This window comes from Lissotriton helveticus, chromosome 12 (genome assembly GCF_964261635.1).
Source record: "Lissotriton helveticus chromosome 12, aLisHel1.1, whole genome shotgun sequence".
Taxonomy (NCBI): domain Eukaryota; kingdom Metazoa; phylum Chordata; class Amphibia; order Caudata; family Salamandridae; genus Lissotriton; species Lissotriton helveticus.
In genome coordinates, this window is record NC_136073.1 from 565,211,579 (window position 1) to 565,219,990 (window position 8,412).

Here is an 8,412-nt window from a genome sequence, read left to right on the forward strand (position 1 = left end):
CTTGGTCAAATAAAAAGGCATTTTATTTGACAAAATACCCCAATTTTCTATCAGAAAAAGGCAGAAACTGCAAAGGACAGATCAAAGACATCAAATGAAGTAGTTGAAACAAAAACCAATGGTGAATTTTGAATAGGAAAGGACTAAAAAGGCCGAGCTCAGTGCTCCAAGATCCTGTCACCAGGAGCAGGAAAAAAAAAAGAACTGAGGCAACTGGCATCTGCTAGGCATGATGGGATACTAGTGGTCTCTAAGTTCTTAAAGACACATACATTGTTTAAAACTCACATAATAGTAGCCTATGAGGCTACATTCTCCTGCTATCCTTCTTATTCTACTTTTACAACAAGCATTTGCAATGCAATAGGTCTTGCATTACTGAAAGTTTGAGCTATTTGCGCTGCACTATTATTATTAGCACCGCCAATAGCTCTAACTTTCAGTAATGCGCGACCTATTGCATTGCAAATGCTTGTTTAATTAGAGTTCGTGAAACAAATAGTCATTACCATGGTAGATGCAAGCCTTCGCAGGGTGGAAGTGCACAATTGGTGAAGGTTACTTCTGGAGCACTATATATAGCCTGGAGTTTCGTCCCTCCAGACCACCTCTCCTCTGAAAGCGATTTTGCTAAATCAAAGGAAAATCTTTTCTTTACATTTATCCAAACATTCGTGCCCGCAATCTGTTGGACAAACACTCACTCGTCTTGGGAAGATGTTTCCTAATCTGTGAAACAGGTCCGTTTGCTCAAAAACTCCTAAATCATGGATTTCGAAAGACATTTCTCAGCGCCCTCTTCTCCCAGCTAAAGCTCAAATCACATCACTTGTGCCGTCTCCCATGCAGCCCAAAAGGAAGCAGTCACTCTGACTTCGAGTTGCGCTAAAAAATAACATTTGGGATAATGTCACTTTCTTTGGACTCCGCTACCCCTCCCAATTAGTTTCTGCAGAAAGAGGGTTTAGGGGATGTTGGTGACAAAAGCCGGCAGTCTGCTCTCAAATTATTGGCTTGGCGCTAGCTTTCAGAAGATACATCTGAGACCGACAGATTTCTGGAGGCAGGATGTATGGTTTTAAAAGAAGTACTGATTATCAAAAATGCAGTTTAAAAGAACGTTTGGTGGCAACGCCGACAAAACAATGGTTTGCGGGGACTGGGATGGGAGGACATAAAAGATGGGCAGGAGAGAAGCCGAAATGCGAAACTAGCCCGTCACAAAATTGCCATCAATAATAATAAATAAACTTTAATCCTAAAAAAAAGTGGGTATGATATGTCAAAATAATTAGTATTAGGCTTTCGCAACCTGGCAGCCCAGAGGGACTCCTAGAGGTGAATCGTCTATTATGGGGCAAAACAAGGACAGGGTGTATGTAGTTCGCTCTTCCGGGGCATCCAATTCACACTAACGTCTATGAATATTACTGAGATACGGAAGTTTCAGGGACCCCATCATATTGTTTTACGTCACTACCTCTGAAGCGCACTTTTCAGTCTTCAGAGGCCCACCTTTTGGCATCTGCATCCATAAACCCAGGGAGGAGGCTACCGCGCCAGCAGGTCTGTCCTTGTGGTCTACTTGCAGAAGGACGTTCGAGACCAGATGGGCAAGAAACATAGCCCTAATTGTCACGCTCTTGCGGCTGGCCGCTGACATCAGTTAGCGACCTCCAACGACAACCCACCTTTTAATTATTCCAAGTTCGATAAAGAACCGCTATAATTGCGTTAACAGTGTTTACTTAAGCGCTTAGAAACAACACAACTGTGGTACCAAACACTTTAAAGAACATATTATTTAAAAGAACAAGGCAATTCGAGTTGGGGGGGGGGATAGGGTCTCCCTTTCATAGCAGCTCAGGCAAGTTACGTGAGACCCAGAAGATATGCAGCCAGACCCTCGAAATGCATATCTAGAGATCCCTAGCAGTTGGCGTCCCTACAACCCAATGGTCCTGTGTTCATACTTCTACTGTGTGAGCGTCTCTAAGCCGGCTAGACCTACCTGCAGTCAAGCTACAAACAGGGAAGCGATGTTCTGCCAGATCTTCACAGGCTGAGCTCTTGTGCAGTGCCTGTCCCTACTACAAGCCCGCAGAGCGTTCTTGCATTCTCCATCTAGGCGTGTTTACAATTACTTCCTCGCCATGGCAATAGAAAGAGGACGAGATCCTCATGCACAGCGTTCTCATTAAGAACTAGACTGCTGACAATCACCATGGAGACAGAAGACACAGCTGTGGGCGCCATGTTGCTAACATATTCACTGTATTTTCAAGGGGTTAAGCTGCAGTAAATTATCATAGATTGGCTCTTAATCTAATGCTTATATAAAGCCAACTGTTTAAGAAATAAGGAGGAAGTGATGACATTATAACTAAGCTTTTATTGGGAGCCCAGAGCTTATTGGCAAAACACACCACACACTCTCCCACATTTAAGTAACCGTCGCAGTAAACTGAGAGAGCTCAAAACTGAAAATAGGGGCGGGTGCCACACCAATGCCCCTATTGTCAGGGCCCGGGGGCCAGAGAAGCGCCGGAGGCTCCTCTCCACACCAGGGATTTATGGCTCTCCCGGACCTGCAGGATCACCATGCAGCCACTGCCGAGAAAGGTGAGCCCTGGCCGTGCTCCCCGGCAGCCCAACGTCTGCAGCAGTCCCCGTAATTCTGGACCAGTAGAGAGGGCCCGTGCGGAGCGGCCCTCGGGGCACATACACCCCTCCGCAAAACAAAGCAGCGGGGCGGTGAAAACACTGGATGCAGGCAGCAGCCCTGCAGCCACATTCGAAGGAAAGAAACTACGCCATGGACTCTCCTGGACTTCTTTACTTTTTCTTCTGTCCTGGCCGCCATTTTGCTGCTGCTCTCGGCCGCTTTTCTATGGACCCTTACCCGCCATCTTGCACATTCCCTTATCCCTTTACCCTTTTTCCTCGTTTCCCCCTTGCCTCAAATGTTTCTCCATACCTGTGTATCCCTCCCACCCTCCCTTGGTGCTGTGACTGCATCCCCCCTCCGACCCCACTTAATGGAACTCTGCTTTTCTGTATACAGAGATAACACTAATCACTAGTATATGCAGTAGACCTTTGTACTCTCTACCATTCCTATGTGACTCATAGAGTATATCCATTCGTATCCCTTCCCTATGTATATAGCGATAACTCTAATCACTAGTATATGCAGTAGACCTTTGTACTCTCTACCATTCCTATGTGACTCTTAGAGTATATCCATTCGTATCCCTTCCCTATGTATATAGAGATAACTCTAATCACTAGTATATGCAGTAGACCTTTGTACTCTCTACCATTCCTATGTGACTCTTAGAGTATATCCATTCGTATCTCTTCCTTGTGTAACTTTACATCTTGTACATTTGCAATTTTTTCTGTTTGTATCTTTTATGTAACGCATTTAATCCTTAGTCCTTATGTTTTGCAACTGGTTCTTATGTAAAGCGCTCTGACACCTTCGGGTAAAGTTTGCGCTATATAAAATCGCATTAAATAAAATAAAAATAAATAAATAAGTCCCCAAAGTCAGTGTTGAATCTCTGGGAGCACAATCAGGGATCACACATAAAGTATTTCTCGTTGTGTGAAAAATCTCCTTTTATTTTTCTTCTTCCTCAACACTAGCTAGCCAACACAAATATTTGGAAAATCCATCCCCTACATAAAATCGGAATTCTTCCACCATGTACTCCAATGAACCCAGGGTGATACTTTGTCTATTTTTTTGGGCATATTTATACAGCGCAAACTCGACCCGAAGGTATTAGAGCGCTTAACATGAGCAACCTTCTGTTAAGGAGGACGCAAAACTCGTTTACTTGTTTACTCAACTTTTAATTGTAATATCAGGATACAACACACCAGTACAGGAGAGGTTCTGTACCGGCTGCAGGCTATCTCAATAATGACCCAACTGTCAACTGTCACATACAACTGTCAGCTGGCATTCTAGAATGCCAGATGATGTCATGCTTAGCCAGCGCGGAGGCAGGGATGCGATAGACAGGGACGGGGGCCTGGAGGGGACAGGGGCACAAGGAAGTTGTCAAACACAACACATCTCCTTACCACTGGCGTAACGAAAAGTGAGGGGGCCTCCCTGCACGGTACTTAGGGGGGCCCCCTCCGGGCTCAATCAGGAGCTCTCCCGGCCAGGGAGCTAGGGTCCCCCCCACACCTCAGGGGCCTGTGTTACGCCCCTGCTCCTTACGGAAGAAAACAAAGTACGGTTTCGTAATTAGGAGAGGGGGAGGAACCATGAGCAAGGGTGTCAGTCACAAACAAAGTCTTAGTACGTGCTGGGCTTCACAATACTACGTCCTTGTCTACTGATGCTTCCTGCTTCCTTCGCCGTGTCTCCTTATTTTTCCTGTTCTTCCTCAGACTCCAAGGTGATCTCTGTACCCGTAAAATCCTCAGCATTGCTGATGACGGGGTCTCCTTCTTTCGCAATGACTTCCTCAGGATTGAGATCTTCTTCTGACTGGACATCACTCCCTCCGCTGTGCGACCCAGGCGAACTACTAGTGCTGGCGTCTCTGTATTCCCCAATGGACTCAATGTGCGCCTGGTCAATACCAACCACTTTGCCAGATACTGCAGGCGTGCAGTTCCCATCTCCTTCCAACTCCGACTCCTCATTGATCAACCAGTCAAAGCTATCCTTCTTATTAGTATCCTCTAGTTCCTCTTGTTGTGATGATCCAGTAGTGCTCTTATCAGTCGTTGTATATTCTCTTCCTTCCCTTGTGGGTGTACAAACTGATAGCGCGGATGCGTGCCACACAATCCCATCGCTAAGGAGGGCAGAATTGCAGAAGACTTTCTCCACTATCAACGGTTTTGAAAACCTTTTTTGGCCCTTCTCAACAAAACCACTTTTCTTCACCCTCACTCTGTCTCCTTTTTTGATAATTATTTCTTTGCACTTATGTTTTTAATCATATCTTTCCTTACATCTTTCTTGTTTCTTTTGGATGCTCTCCATTGCCGACGCACTCAACCACTCAGCCCTCCTTGCTGTTTTGAGCCATTCCACGTTGTCATTGGAGAAAGGAGTCCTCCCTCTCGTAAACTCAAAAGGGCTGGTGTGAGTGTCCTCTCCCAGTGCAATTCTGTATACCCAGATCATTTTGTATACTTCTTTCATCCAGCACAGTCCATTGTTGTTTGCAAGTTGTATAGTGCCTTTTATTACTCCATTGAAACATTCCACCGTGCCATTTCCTGCGGGATGATAAACTGAAGTAGTTTTATGTTTAATTCCATTTCTTTCCATGAAATTCTTGAAGCTCCCTGATGTGAATTGGCTTCCATTGTCACTAACGACTGGTTTAGGTATGCCTTCCCTGGTGAAAACACTGTCCAGCAATGTGACTATATCCTGTGTCTCAACTTTATGGCATATCCTAATCTCTGGCCATTTCGAAAAATGGTCCACCATGACCACAATGTGCATATGTTCTTCCTTGTACCTTATGGGTCCCATAATGTCTATACCCACTCTTTCCCATGGCATGCCGGGACATTGTAATGGTTGCAGAGAGGGTTTCATTGTGATCTGAGATTTGTCTGAATTTTCGCACTGGACGCAGTTTCTTACAGCTCGTTCGATAACTAGGTCGCAGCCTGGCCACCAATACCAGCTTTTAATCCTTTGTTTTGTTTTGTTTATGCCCATGTCAGAACTGGGGTGGCAGAGTGGGCTAAAGAACGGTGATGGATTAAACCCAGATCTTTTGACTGGGTGTGAGTGTTTGATTGGTTCAGATGCTCCGTCCATCACCACCCCCTTTTGTACCGCAGGTGTCCTTCATGGCATATGTCTAACAATTTGTTGCTGAGTGCAGCAGGTGGCACAACTTTTCCTTGTCTCAAAATGAGCTCACCTTCTCTTGATAATTTATTTCTTAGTTCCCAGAATGACCTAAGTTAATTTCAAGTACACTTCTTGCTGGGCCAGCCATTAACAATGAGTTTGTGCACTTCCTGAAGTGTCTCATCTTTTTTGGTATGCCTTATTCCATTCATCGTTTAGTATGTTAGGGAACACCTAATTGATGCTTGCCACACAAAGTTCCTCTTCCCTTTCTTCTGGCTCCTCATGGCCCGGTAGAGGTAGGCTGCTAAGGAAGTCAGAAACTACGTTTTTTGCTCCTGGTAGGTACTGCACGTCATAGTTGTATTCTAGCAGTCTCACCGACAAACGTGCCAGTCTGGGTGATGTATTATATAGTCCTTTTACAGTCAGTACTTTTGTGAGCGGTTTGTGGTCGCACCTTAAGGTGATTTCTTTCCCCCAGATATACTGCCGGAAGTGCTCCAGTCCCCACACACAAGCCAATGCTTTCCTCTCAATTACTGAGTATTTTTCCTCCGTTGGTGCGAGTGAGCGGGATGCAAAGGCTATAGTTACTTCTTTACTTTCACTATCTGCCTGTGTGAGGACTGTGCCTATGCCCCTTCCACTGGCATCGGTTGTGACAATGCTCTTGAGATTAGTGTCAAAGCCTTGCAGGGGTGGTGCCTCGCAAATAAAAAAATTTAGGTTATTGAAACTCTCGTTGCAATCTTGAGACCATTCAAACTTGTTCCTAGACTTCAACAGTTGTCTAATGCTGAAAGTCTTAGTGGAGACGTTTTTCACGAACTTCGAATAAAATTCCACCAGTCCCAGAAATGCTCTAAGTTCTTCTTTGTTTTTAGGAACTGGTGCCTCTCTGATTGCCTTTAGAAGCTCTTTCTTTGGTTTTATTCCTTCATGTGTTATTTCGTGCCCCAGGTAAGTTACTGTTTTTTCTGCAAACTTGCATTTTCTTTGTTCTGCAGTCATTCCACACTATTCCAGTATTTTTAAAACCCTTATCAGTTTCTGATCGTGATCCTCCTGGTCTTTGCCCATTACAAGAATGTCGTCTTGAAATATCAGTACTTTTTTTATTCCTCTAAAAAGTTCATGCATAAGCCTCTGGAATAGTGCTGCTGCCGAAGCTAATCCGAAAGGTACCCTCTTGAGTCTGTAACACCCGTAAGGTGAAATGAAGGTGGTAAGATGCCTACTTTCGGGGTGCAGAGGGACCTGATGGTACGCCACAGCCAGGTCTATTGTTGAGAATACCTTCATTCCTTTAGTTAGTGATAGCATTTAATTTATTTTGGGCATTGGGTACTGGTCCACCAGGATACTTTTGTTCAGGTCGCGCATGTCAATGCACAATCTTAGTTTGCCGTTGGGCTTGCGGGCAATGACCAAGGGTGCGACCCACTCCGATGATTCCGTTGGTTCTATTATTCCAGCCTCTTGTAAATTATCAGTTTGCACCTTCACTTCATCCCTTAGGGAGAATGGTATGTGTCTTACTTTGTGAATGCTTGGAATAGCGTTCTCTTTTAGTTTTATTTTATGTTGAAATCCTTTCAACTTTTCTATGGTGCCGTTGAATACCCTAGCGAACATCGCCGGGATGTCCGAGTCACATACTTTGTCCATTTGTAAGACCATTACAGGTTCCGAACTGTTAGGATTTAGCATGAATTCCAATTTTCCTTGGTCCTTCCACCCTAGTACGGATGGACCTGTAGCAAAAACATACAACTTACTGGTGGTAGTTCCATCTTTGAATACAAACTCAAGTTCTCTACAACCCATCAGCTGAATTGGTTCACCCGTTAATGTTCTTAATGTGATATCTGCTGATTCCAATGCCTTTCCTATTTTATCTTGGAATTTTTCCTTCCATACGTTTCTATTGATGACAGTACAAGGCGACCCTGAATCAGCAACTATCTCAATACCCACACCTCCTATGGTAACTATGCACATGGGTTTCTTTTTTTCCTTTTTCTGGAGTGTCATTTTCAGATTCTTCTGTTATGTTGAGTACACACAAGTTGTACTCAGACTCATCCGATGAATCTTGTTCGCTTTCATCATTCTCCTCTACCAATTTCACCCTTGCTTTTATTTTCCTGTAACACACTTTTTGAAAATGTCCCACCAGTCCACATTGTGTACATTTGCTGTTCCTTGCAGGACATTTCCAGTCATTCGCTAAGTGTTTATCGCTTCTACATCGGTAGCATTTAAGTTGCCCAACATTTCTCGTTCCCCTTTTATATTCAGTCTCTTCATTAACTTTACCTTTGTTAACTGTGTGCTTTTTCTTGCTGCCACTTATCTTCGCCACAACACTGGGTTAATCCTTTTTACCTTTACCTTCATTTAGCACGGCTTTGGCACATCTACCTGTCATTTCTGCTTTTTTAACTATTTCAATTACTTCTTGGAGAAGTTTCTCACCTTTGGCCCACAATGCATCTTGTATATTTGAATTCGCTGCGCACATCACATTCTGGTCCCTTATTTAATCATCATGAATGTTTTCA

The 8,412-nt window shown here is 44.2% G+C and overlaps 1 protein-coding gene across 1 annotated transcript in view; it reads right to left on the bottom strand.

Annotated features, from left to right (window-relative positions):
* Nucleotides 1-2,161, bottom strand: part of JOSD2 (Josephin domain containing 2) — a 219,702-nt gene extending 217,541 nt beyond the window's left edge. Inside the window, exon 1 of the mRNA XM_078669711.1 lies at nucleotides 2,012-2,161. The gene's annotated coding sequence lies outside the window, so the exon portion shown is untranslated. The remainder of the gene's footprint in view (nucleotides 1-2,011) is intronic.
* Nucleotides 2,162-8,412: the final 6,251 nt, after the last annotated feature.